Source organism: Triticum dicoccoides, chromosome 3A (genome assembly GCF_002162155.2).
Source record: "Triticum dicoccoides isolate Atlit2015 ecotype Zavitan chromosome 3A, WEW_v2.0, whole genome shotgun sequence".
NCBI lineage: Eukaryota > Viridiplantae > Streptophyta > Magnoliopsida > Poales > Poaceae > Triticum > Triticum dicoccoides.
Window position 1 is genome coordinate 487,973,412 of NC_041384.1, and position 9,341 is coordinate 487,982,752.

Below are 9,341 nucleotides of genomic sequence, written 5' to 3' on the forward strand. Positions count from 1 at the left end.
AGTGAAGTGGAAAATCATCATGACAAGAAAATAAAGTTTCTACGATCTGATCGCAGAGACGAATATTTGAGTTACGAGTTTGGTCTTCAATTAAAACAATGTGGAATAGTTTCACAAATTCGTGCCACCTAGAACACCACAGCATAATGGTGTGTCCGAACGTCATAACCGTACTTTATTGGATATAGTGCAATCTATGATGTTTCTTACCGATTTACCACTATCATTTTGGGGTTATGCATTAGAGACAATTGCATTCACGTTAAAAAAGGGCACCATCTAAATCCGTTGAGACGACACCATATGAACTGTGGTTTAACAAGAAACCTAAGTTGTCGTTTCTTAAAGTTTGGGGTTGCGATGCTTATGTGAAAAAGTTTTCATCCTGATAAGCTCAAACCCAAATCAGAGAATTGTGTCTTCATAGGATACCCAAAGGAGACAGTTGGGTACACCTTCTATCACTGATCCGAAGGCAAGACATTTGTTGCTAAGAATGGATCCTTTCTAGGGAAGGTTTTCTCATGAAAGAAGTGAGTGGGAGGAAAGTAGAACTTGATGAGGTAACTGTACCTACTCCCTTATTGGAAAGTAGTTCATCACAGAAATCTGTTCCTGTGACTCCTACACCAACTAGTGAGGAAGCTAATGATAATGATCATGTAACTTCAGATCAAGTTACTACCGAACCTCAAAGGTAAACCAGAGTGAGATCCGCACCAGAGTGGTACGGTAATCCTGTTCTGGAGGTCATGTTACTTGACCATGACGAACCTACGAACTATGATGAAGCGGTGATGAGCCCAGATTCCGCAAAATGGCTTAAGGCCATGAAATCTGAGATGGGATCCATGTATGAGAACAAAGTATGGACTTTGGTTGACTTGCCCAATGATCGGCAAGCCATAGAAAATAAATGGATCTTCAAGATGAAGACGGACGCTGATAGTAGTGTTACTATCTACAAAGCTAGACTTGTCGAAAAAGGTTTTTGACAAAGTTTAAGGTGTTGACTATGATGAGATTTTCTCACTCATAGCGATGCTTAAGTCTGTCCGAATCATGTTAGCAATTGCCGCATTTTATGATTATGAAATTTGGCAAATGGATGTAAAGACTGCATTCCTGAATGGATTTCTGGAAGAAGAGTTGTATATGATGCAACCTGAAGGTTTTATCGATTCAAAGGATGCTAACAAAGTGTGCAAGCTCCAGTGATCCATCTATGGACTGGTGCAAGCATCTCGGAGTTGGAATATATGCTTTGATGAGTTGATCAAAGCATATAGTTTTATACAGACTTGCGGTGAAGCCTGTATTTACAAGAAAGTGAGTGGGAGCACTACAGCCTTTCTGATAAGTATATTTGAATGACATATTGTTGATCGGAAATGATGTAGATTTTTTTGGAAAGCATAAAGTGGGAGAAATTAGCTAAAGTAGCTCCGTGCAGAGCATCGTAGACATAGAAATTTGCAAAATACATACAGATCTGAAATTTGGCAGACCCGTTGACTAAACTTCTCTCACAAGCAAAACATGATCACACCTTAGTACTCGTTGGGTGTTAATCACATAACAATGTGAACTAGATGACCGACTCTAGTAAACCCTTTGAGTGTTGGTCACATGGCGATGTGAACTATGGTTGTTAATCATATAGTGATGTGAACTATTGGTGTTAACTCACATGGCGATGTGAACTAGATAATTGACTCTAGTGCAAGTGGGAGACTAAAGGAAATATGCCCTAGAGGCAATAATAAAGTTGTTATTTATATTTCCTTATATCATGATAAATGTTTATTATTCATGCTAAATTGTATTAACCGGAAACTTAGTACATGTGTGAATACATAGACAAACAGAGTGTCACTAGTATGCCTCTACTTGACTAGCTCGTTGAATCAAAGATGGTTAAGTTTCCTAGCCATAGACATGAGTTGTCATTTGATTAACGGGATCACATCATTAGAGAATGATGTGATTGACTTGACTCATTCCGTTAGCTTAGCACTTGATCGTTTAGTATGTTGATATTGCTTTCTTCATGACTTATACATGTTCCTATGACTATGAGATTATGCAACTCCCGTTTACCGGAGGAACACTTTGTGTGCTACCAAACGTCACAACGTAACTGGGTGATTATAAAGGTGCTCTACAGGTGTCTCCGAAGGTACTTGTTGAGTTGGCGTATTTCGAGATTAGGATTTGTCACTCCGATTATCGGAGAGGTATCTCTGGGCCCACTCGGTAACTATAAACCTTGCAAGCATTGTAACTAATGAGTTAGTTGCGGGATGATGTATTATGGAACGAGTAAAGAGACTTGCCGGTAACGAAATTGAACTAGGTATTGAGATACCGACGATCGAACCTCGAGCAAGTAACATACCGATGACAAAGGGAACAACGTATGTTGTTATGCGGTTCGACCGATAAAGATCTTCGTAGAATATGTAGGAGCCAATATGGGTATCCGAGTTCCGCTATTGGTTATTGACCAGAGAGATGTCTCGGTCATGTCTAGATAGTTCTCGAACCCGTAGGGTCCGCACGCTTAACGTTCGTTGACGATATAGTAATATATGAGTTATGAATGTTGGTGACCGAATGTTGTTTGGAGTCCCGGATGAGATCACATACATGACGAGGAGCTCCAGAATGGTCCGAAGGTAAAGATTCATATATTGGATGATATGGTTAGGCCAAGGGGTCAGGCCCACGGGGCTATAAGTCGGTGCAAAAGGAGTTTTGCGGGGGCCAGGGGGCCAAACGCCGGTGACCCTGGCGTCTGGCCCTGGGCCAGACGCCAAGGCCCATGGCGTCTGGGCCAGACGCCAAGGATTGTGGCGTTTGGTCCTGGAGTCCGAGTGGGACTCTTGCCTTTCGGGCAAAACAGACTTTAAGGAGGCTTTTGCTCCAAGTTTCGACCCCAGGGCTCAACATATAAATAGAGGGGCAGTGCTAGCACCAAAGACACATCAAGAAACACCAAGCCGTGTGCCCGCTACCCCGTCCCCTCTAGTTTATCCTCCGTCATAGTTTTCGTAGTGCTTAGGCGAAGCCCTGCGGAGATTGTTCTTCACCAACACCGTCACCACACTGTCGTGCTGCGGAAACTCATCTACTACTTCGCCCCTCTTGCTGGATCAAGAAGGCGAGGGCGTCATCGAGCTGAACGTGTGCTGAACGCTTAGGTGCCATACGTTCGGTACTTGATCGGGACGGATCGTGAAGGTGTACGACTACATCAACCGCGTTGATAAAATGCTTCCACTTTCGGTCTACGAGGGTACGTAGATAACACTCTTCCCTCTCGTTGCTATGCATAACCTTGATCTTGCGTGTGCGTAGGATTTTTTTAAAAATTACCACGTTCCCCAACAATGCGTTGCTAGAGGCCGCTACCAAACGAGCAGGTCGGAGGTGATCCGACCTGTGACCAAGCCAATTTAAACCTAAGGGGTCGCGGGCTTAAGGGAAGGAACCTGTGAGGCCTGATCCAACTCCAGGAGTTAGATGTGATCCTACACGGACTTGGACCCCGGCCGAACAACTTTTGGGCTTTAGGATCCGTGCGAGGCCCAAGTGTTGAGCCCGCGACGGATGGCTATATATATTGGAGGTGCAACACACTTATTGAGTTGATCGCTTCAGCGCCGTCGTTAGGGCTTTGCATGTGTTGCAACTAGCCACATTCACTCGCCGCTGGTTGTGTGATCGGACCTAGCAGTCCATCGCACGACGGTCCTCCAGCTCGCGCGGATACCGTTAGAGGCGGTACACTTGCGCCGCTCCGGCGAACCTGTTCGCGGGATCCAATCGGCTATGTGGGAGATCGACGAGGAGGAGACAACTCCAGAGACGCGCTGCCCCAACTCTACTTCCACTGCACGACACTGCGCGTCTAGTGGTAACGATCCGTGATCCATCTCTGTAGCATGTTTCTAGATGTTCTATGGGTAGGAAAATTTTAATTTGCTGTTGACGCACCCTACCGTAGAACACAACAAATTTAACCATAAATAAAATGCAAAAATCACTATTACAATAATAGTTTAAATGTAAATATTACATTCGAGATAATCAAATGTTCAACCTTAGTGGTTGTAGAAACCTTAGTAGCACCCCAGGTCATGAGTTCGACTCCTAGTGGAAGCGGGATTAAATAGGTCTCGGAAAAAATTATGGAATACAACCTATTAACAGTCGCGCAAGAGGCGGTCGATGGGCGTGTCCACGTCATTCTTGATTTTACTGTATGGTATAGAAACTTGTTTTTTAGGTAAGAAACCTCCCCAGATAACGCCTCGCTGCAATCGAGCCGCACACGCACCCGCCGCCGCCGCCATCTCCCTTCGCAGGCACGTCTCTTCCTTCACTCGATTCCCTTGATCCCCTTCTCTTACGTTGCCTCCTCCCAATCCTTCCCCCCTTACTCGCACGGAGGTGGCTGCAGGAGAGGCGTGGCAAAGGAGGCTCGTGCAGGGGGTGGTGGTGGTGGGAGTGGGGAGTAAGAAAGAGCATGGAGGCGGCGGCGGCGGCTAGGAAGAGCGTGTGCGTGACCGGCGCAGGAGGCTTCATCGCCTCGTGGCTCATCAAGCTCCTCCTCTCCAAGGGCCACTAAATGGTCCGCGGCACCATGCGAGATCCCGGTAAGGACCCTCCTCGCTTCGATCCGTCCATCCCAGCCCCCGAAGATCCAGCCTCAGCTCATGCTCGCGCTGCTCCCGCCCAACGACGCCGTCTGCGTCGAACTGAAAGCCTGCGGAGGACGGGGACGAGGTCGGGGTGGAGATGTGGATCGTTTTCTTTGGATCCCCAACTGAAGAGTTTGAAGTTGTTTCTGCAGACAACCTAGGTAAAGAGTTGATTCTGGTTGATTTCTTTGAGTTCAATGTCAGGATCTCTGGTGGATGCACAAACATGTTGCTCTCCGAGCTCAGCATGCATTTTTAGTTTGTAGTTTGTATATCAATCTCAAAAGGATTTGCACTGTGAACAAATTATTTTCCTGTCTGAAACATGCACAAAATCGGAATAGAGGAAGGAAAATCAGTGGTTAGACTTTGTGGGTTGTGTCTATTGGGCAATGAAGGTCCCAAATAAACTTCTACACATACTTATGTAAGTAGATGGATATTAATGGGAGACCAACAACCTAAAAAGGGAGGGAAAACCCATTATACTAAAAATCTATATCCATTGTACTCGTTTTGCACGTACTTTTGATCAGACTGTTACATTGGATATGCCTTGCGTCTTGAATGTCATCTCACTTCCATAATTGATAAAAGACAGTGCAGATAATGCCCTTGTTATTACCTTTTCACTTTTACTTGATACTTTCTTAAGTATAATTGCAACCCAGTTCTTCAAACATAAAGTCTAAATCAAGTGTCACTTTAGTTATCTTTATATACTCCAATTGCCGATCTGTTTATTGCATTGCCTTCAAAAGACTCACTAGGGATCGTGCGCTTTGTTTGATTTTCACTGCAGATGTCAATGAATGTGCGCAGAGTCCAGCCCCCTGCCATGGCTCTGCAACTTGCCACAACACAGTTGGAGGGTTCCATTGTTCATGCCCTTTTGTCACCAGTTTTGCTAAGGAAACAAACTCCTGCGCCAATCAGTTTACAAGTCAGGTAAACCATGAGAAGTTAGCACCTTGCTTTATTATTCTCACAATCAACAATGCATGCTTTAGATTCTGAAAAATGATCTTTGCTGTTTAGTCTGGTAAATATTTTGTGTTTTCGCAAGAGCAGCAGAGTTGTTTTTCTCTCCATTACCTGGCACTAATGCCTAAGAGGCATGTCACTGTTATGCTCTGTCACGGCCAAAATTTGGTTTGTGCTTAAACATAGTCTGAGGCCACATTGTTGGTCCTATGGTTTTAAAAATGAAAAGTTGCAAGTGCAACTATCACCGGCAATCCACCAACAATAGAAAATTAGTTAAGTACAAAAAGGGAAAATAATTATGCATCTAACTATTATGTATGGATATACTTTTACAGGAGTTGAGCAGGGCACAATCTGTGGCAGGACCGCACTCTCCTACTCATTTGTCTCAAAGCAAAAGAAGCTTGCTGCCTTTGCCTGGAGAGAGTAGAAGTTTCTTTTATCTAATCCAAGATGATCTATTCATGATTAAAACAGCGAGGAAATCAGAAGTTGAGGTAATTTTCTTATTGATGCCACTGTGATGAGCTCTACTCTCTATTGTCGGCATAAAGTAGGACAACATTTTATTTGGAGGTTATATCACTTGTGAAGTAATTTGTAGTGTTGTTTGGATTGCATCCTGTAAATGCCATTAAATATTGTTTCCCATCATGCTGGCCTATTTGAACTAATATTCTTGAGTCTCATCAACTCTGAATATGGTGTATGGTGTACTCACATCCCTGCCATTTGGGAACTAAATGAAATAGTTATTAGTCTTGGACTCTTGGTAATGCTTAGGGCCTGAAATGAGATAAATTATATGGACCGAAGCGAACACAATGTATTTTAATGCAATTGTTCCTTTTATAGGCCAGTAAACAAAATCAAGATTAGAACGCAACGAATGGATCGATTTATAGTTACAAGTGACAAAATTACCTACTATAATTCTTGCAATCACGGTGTTGATACTCATTGTCGTAGGACGCAGTAGAATCAAACACAACTTCTGGTTTCCTCATTTAGTTTAGAAAGTACTCCCTCTGTAAACTTGTACACCTAAAACGTCTTATAAAAGTTTACAGAGGGAGTAGTATTTATCTAAAGTTTATTTTTCCACTGAAATGTGCAATTTTACACATTCCAGTGCAAGGGCTGCATGTCCTTATAAAGCTTTTTAATGGGTTGAGGTAAGTGCGGGATGGATGAAATTGCTTAGTACCGTCTAATATGGCAATCTGGATTATGATCGGTTCAACTATTTTGTGGTTCCAGTTCTACTAATTGAAGCCGGTGAGTTGGTGTATGCTTGAAGTGAGTCTGGTTCTTGCTTCAATTTCCCCTGTTTCACCTCCAGATCTACTCATTGGGAGATGGATTCCTTGCAGTGAGAGGCTGGTAGGGGTTCTAGTTTAGCACATGATTTTTTTCTTACTTTTGATTCTTATAAGCCTTTTGGACTTAGGTGATCATTGGTACACGATGCAGGTCTGACGCTGTTGTTGATAATCATCCATTCCTATTCTGGACGTGGACGAAGTACACACATGTACACGCAGCTCTTTTTGATCCGTTGCATATCAAAGTATGAGTACATATATCACAGTCCTCCGTAAATACCTAAAGTTCTTTGCTTTGTGTGAAATTGACCTTTGGTTGTGTTCACTTTTTACTTGTATGTGTGCGAATTTATAACCTGGATATTTTCCCTACTAGGCTTCATTCAGACGATGGACTGTCTTGCTCTACTTCGAAATCGAAACAGGTGAGTCGTGTCCTTTTTAGGATTTAACCAACTGAAGTGAAACCAAGATACAGTTGCTGCACCACTTATGAGCAAATTGTACAGGGGAAAGACAGGCAGCTGCTGCAGAACAAGGGAAGGAGTATCAGCTATCTGTTGTTTCAGTTATTTATGTGTGCTGAAGATTGTTCATACCCGTACCCTGAAGAAAGAAGGCAAAATAATCTATAACTATTTCTTGATAATAAAGTAAATAGACATAGATATATAGCTCATTGGCTCCATAACGTTAGTTTGCTAAATAAGTTATATGGATCCTTGCAGACACAAGATAGATTGTAGATATACCTGGAATATGTTCATCCGGGTTCAGTTAATAAGTGCATTAGTCAACATTGTGGTGCAATGACAGAATCTGCTGTCCACAACTTCACCTGCCATATCCTTAAGGGTCTTGCTTTCCTACAGAGCCAAAAAATTATGCATAGGTAATGTTTCTTTTTCGTTGTTCGATTTTTTATCCGATAATGATTTGCCGTTCACTGCTTCCTTACTTTCTGAACCTAACCTTTTTGTTTTGTTGTTTGCGTTATCTCTTATTTTTTTCTTATACAAATTGTCAGATTGCTTTGTTCTATTTAGACCATATAAATGGTTAAGAACTCATTATCTCTTATTTTTCTCTTATACAAATTGTCTGATTTCTTTCTCCTGTTTAGACCATTCAAATGGTTAAGAACTCATCAAGTACTTTCCTTTTGTATGATGTAGATGCCAATAATTCGCTCTTCAGTTTTGTAGCGAAAATAGTACCTGAAGTTTATAGATCTTTATTCCTTCTTGTCGATGAGACGAGGACTGATTTCTGCACATATATTTACTGCAGATTTGGAAATAGGTTTAAAGGAAAGATTTAGAAGGTGAAGGAGCTGATAAAGAGCATGCTAAATTCTCACTGTCTTAATCATTTTTGGTGTACAATGCAATTCATGTATAGGTTTGGTGCTTTGTGCTGACAAGAATTCTCTGATTGGCATCATTTGCAGTAACTGTGGTGATCCAGGACGCTTTCAAGATTACAAGTTCAGTAGTGGCAACTTGAACTTATGTAAGAATAAACAGAATGATTTTTCATCTTGAAGAGTTTCCTAACTGTTGACTTTAAGCCTTCAAAGTTACTCCTTTCGTAAACTAATATAAGAGCGTTTAGATCACTAAAGTAGTGATCTAAATACTCTTATATTAGTTTACAGAGGGAGTACATCGTGGGATTATGAATAAGATGGTGCTAATTATATTTTGAGTGAATTTCTGGTGTGTATTATTCAGAATTTCAGACTGGCCCTTGAACTAAATAAAGAGAAGTCAAATTTTGTTTCTTTGCTGCTCCTGTCTGTCTCTGACAAGCACTGATGCACCACCAATGTAATAAGTTCTTGAACGATTCAAGAGGACTATGAACCATGGATAAATGCAACAACAAGGTTAGTACGCACAGGCATGCAGAGGAGGCGCGCCCCTGCCCCTAGTAAAAGATTGTAGGTGATTGCTCTATAGTAGATAGTAAAAAATGGATGTCCAACAAGTTATTCGAATTCAACGATTGAGTCAGAATCGACACAAGTCATCCCACACACTGTTGCCCTTGGGCTTCATCCAATAATGTACTCTCTCCGGTCATTTTTAGTTTGCATATAAGTTTTGCCTGAAATCAAAGTATCTATACTTTAACCAAATTTATAGAAAAAAGTATCAACATTCATGATGTCAAATCAATATTGTTAGATTCCTTATGAAATATAGTTTTATAGTATATATATTTAGTATTATAAATGTTCATATTTTTATATATTATTAAAGTTTGCAAAAGAATTGACTTACACAAATCTAATACGCGAAGTAAAAAGGACCGAAGGAAG

General features: G+C 41.6%; 1 long non-coding RNA gene across 4 annotated transcripts; it reads left to right on the forward strand.

The window, feature by feature from the left end:
- The first annotated feature begins 4,333 nt into the window (after nt 1-4,333).
- On the forward strand, nt 4,334-8,801 carry LOC119268719. 4 transcript variants are annotated; one of them, XR_005133267.1, is made up of 10 exons: nt 4,334-4,867; nt 5,509-5,654; nt 6,029-6,190; nt 6,826-6,868; nt 6,954-7,076; nt 7,167-7,263; nt 7,395-7,671; nt 7,747-7,910; nt 8,309-8,342; nt 8,469-8,801. It is a non-coding gene; the product is annotated as an uncharacterized LOC119268719 (long non-coding RNA). The 4 variants fall into 4 exon arrangements; XR_005133269.1 differs by lacking the exon at nt 6,826-6,868 and having other exon boundaries at nt 4,335-4,867; nt 7,395-7,443; nt 7,528-7,671; XR_005133268.1 differs by lacking the exon at nt 6,826-6,868 and having other exon boundaries at nt 4,336-4,661; nt 4,771-4,867.
- The last annotated feature ends 540 nt before the right edge of the window (nt 8,802-9,341 follow it).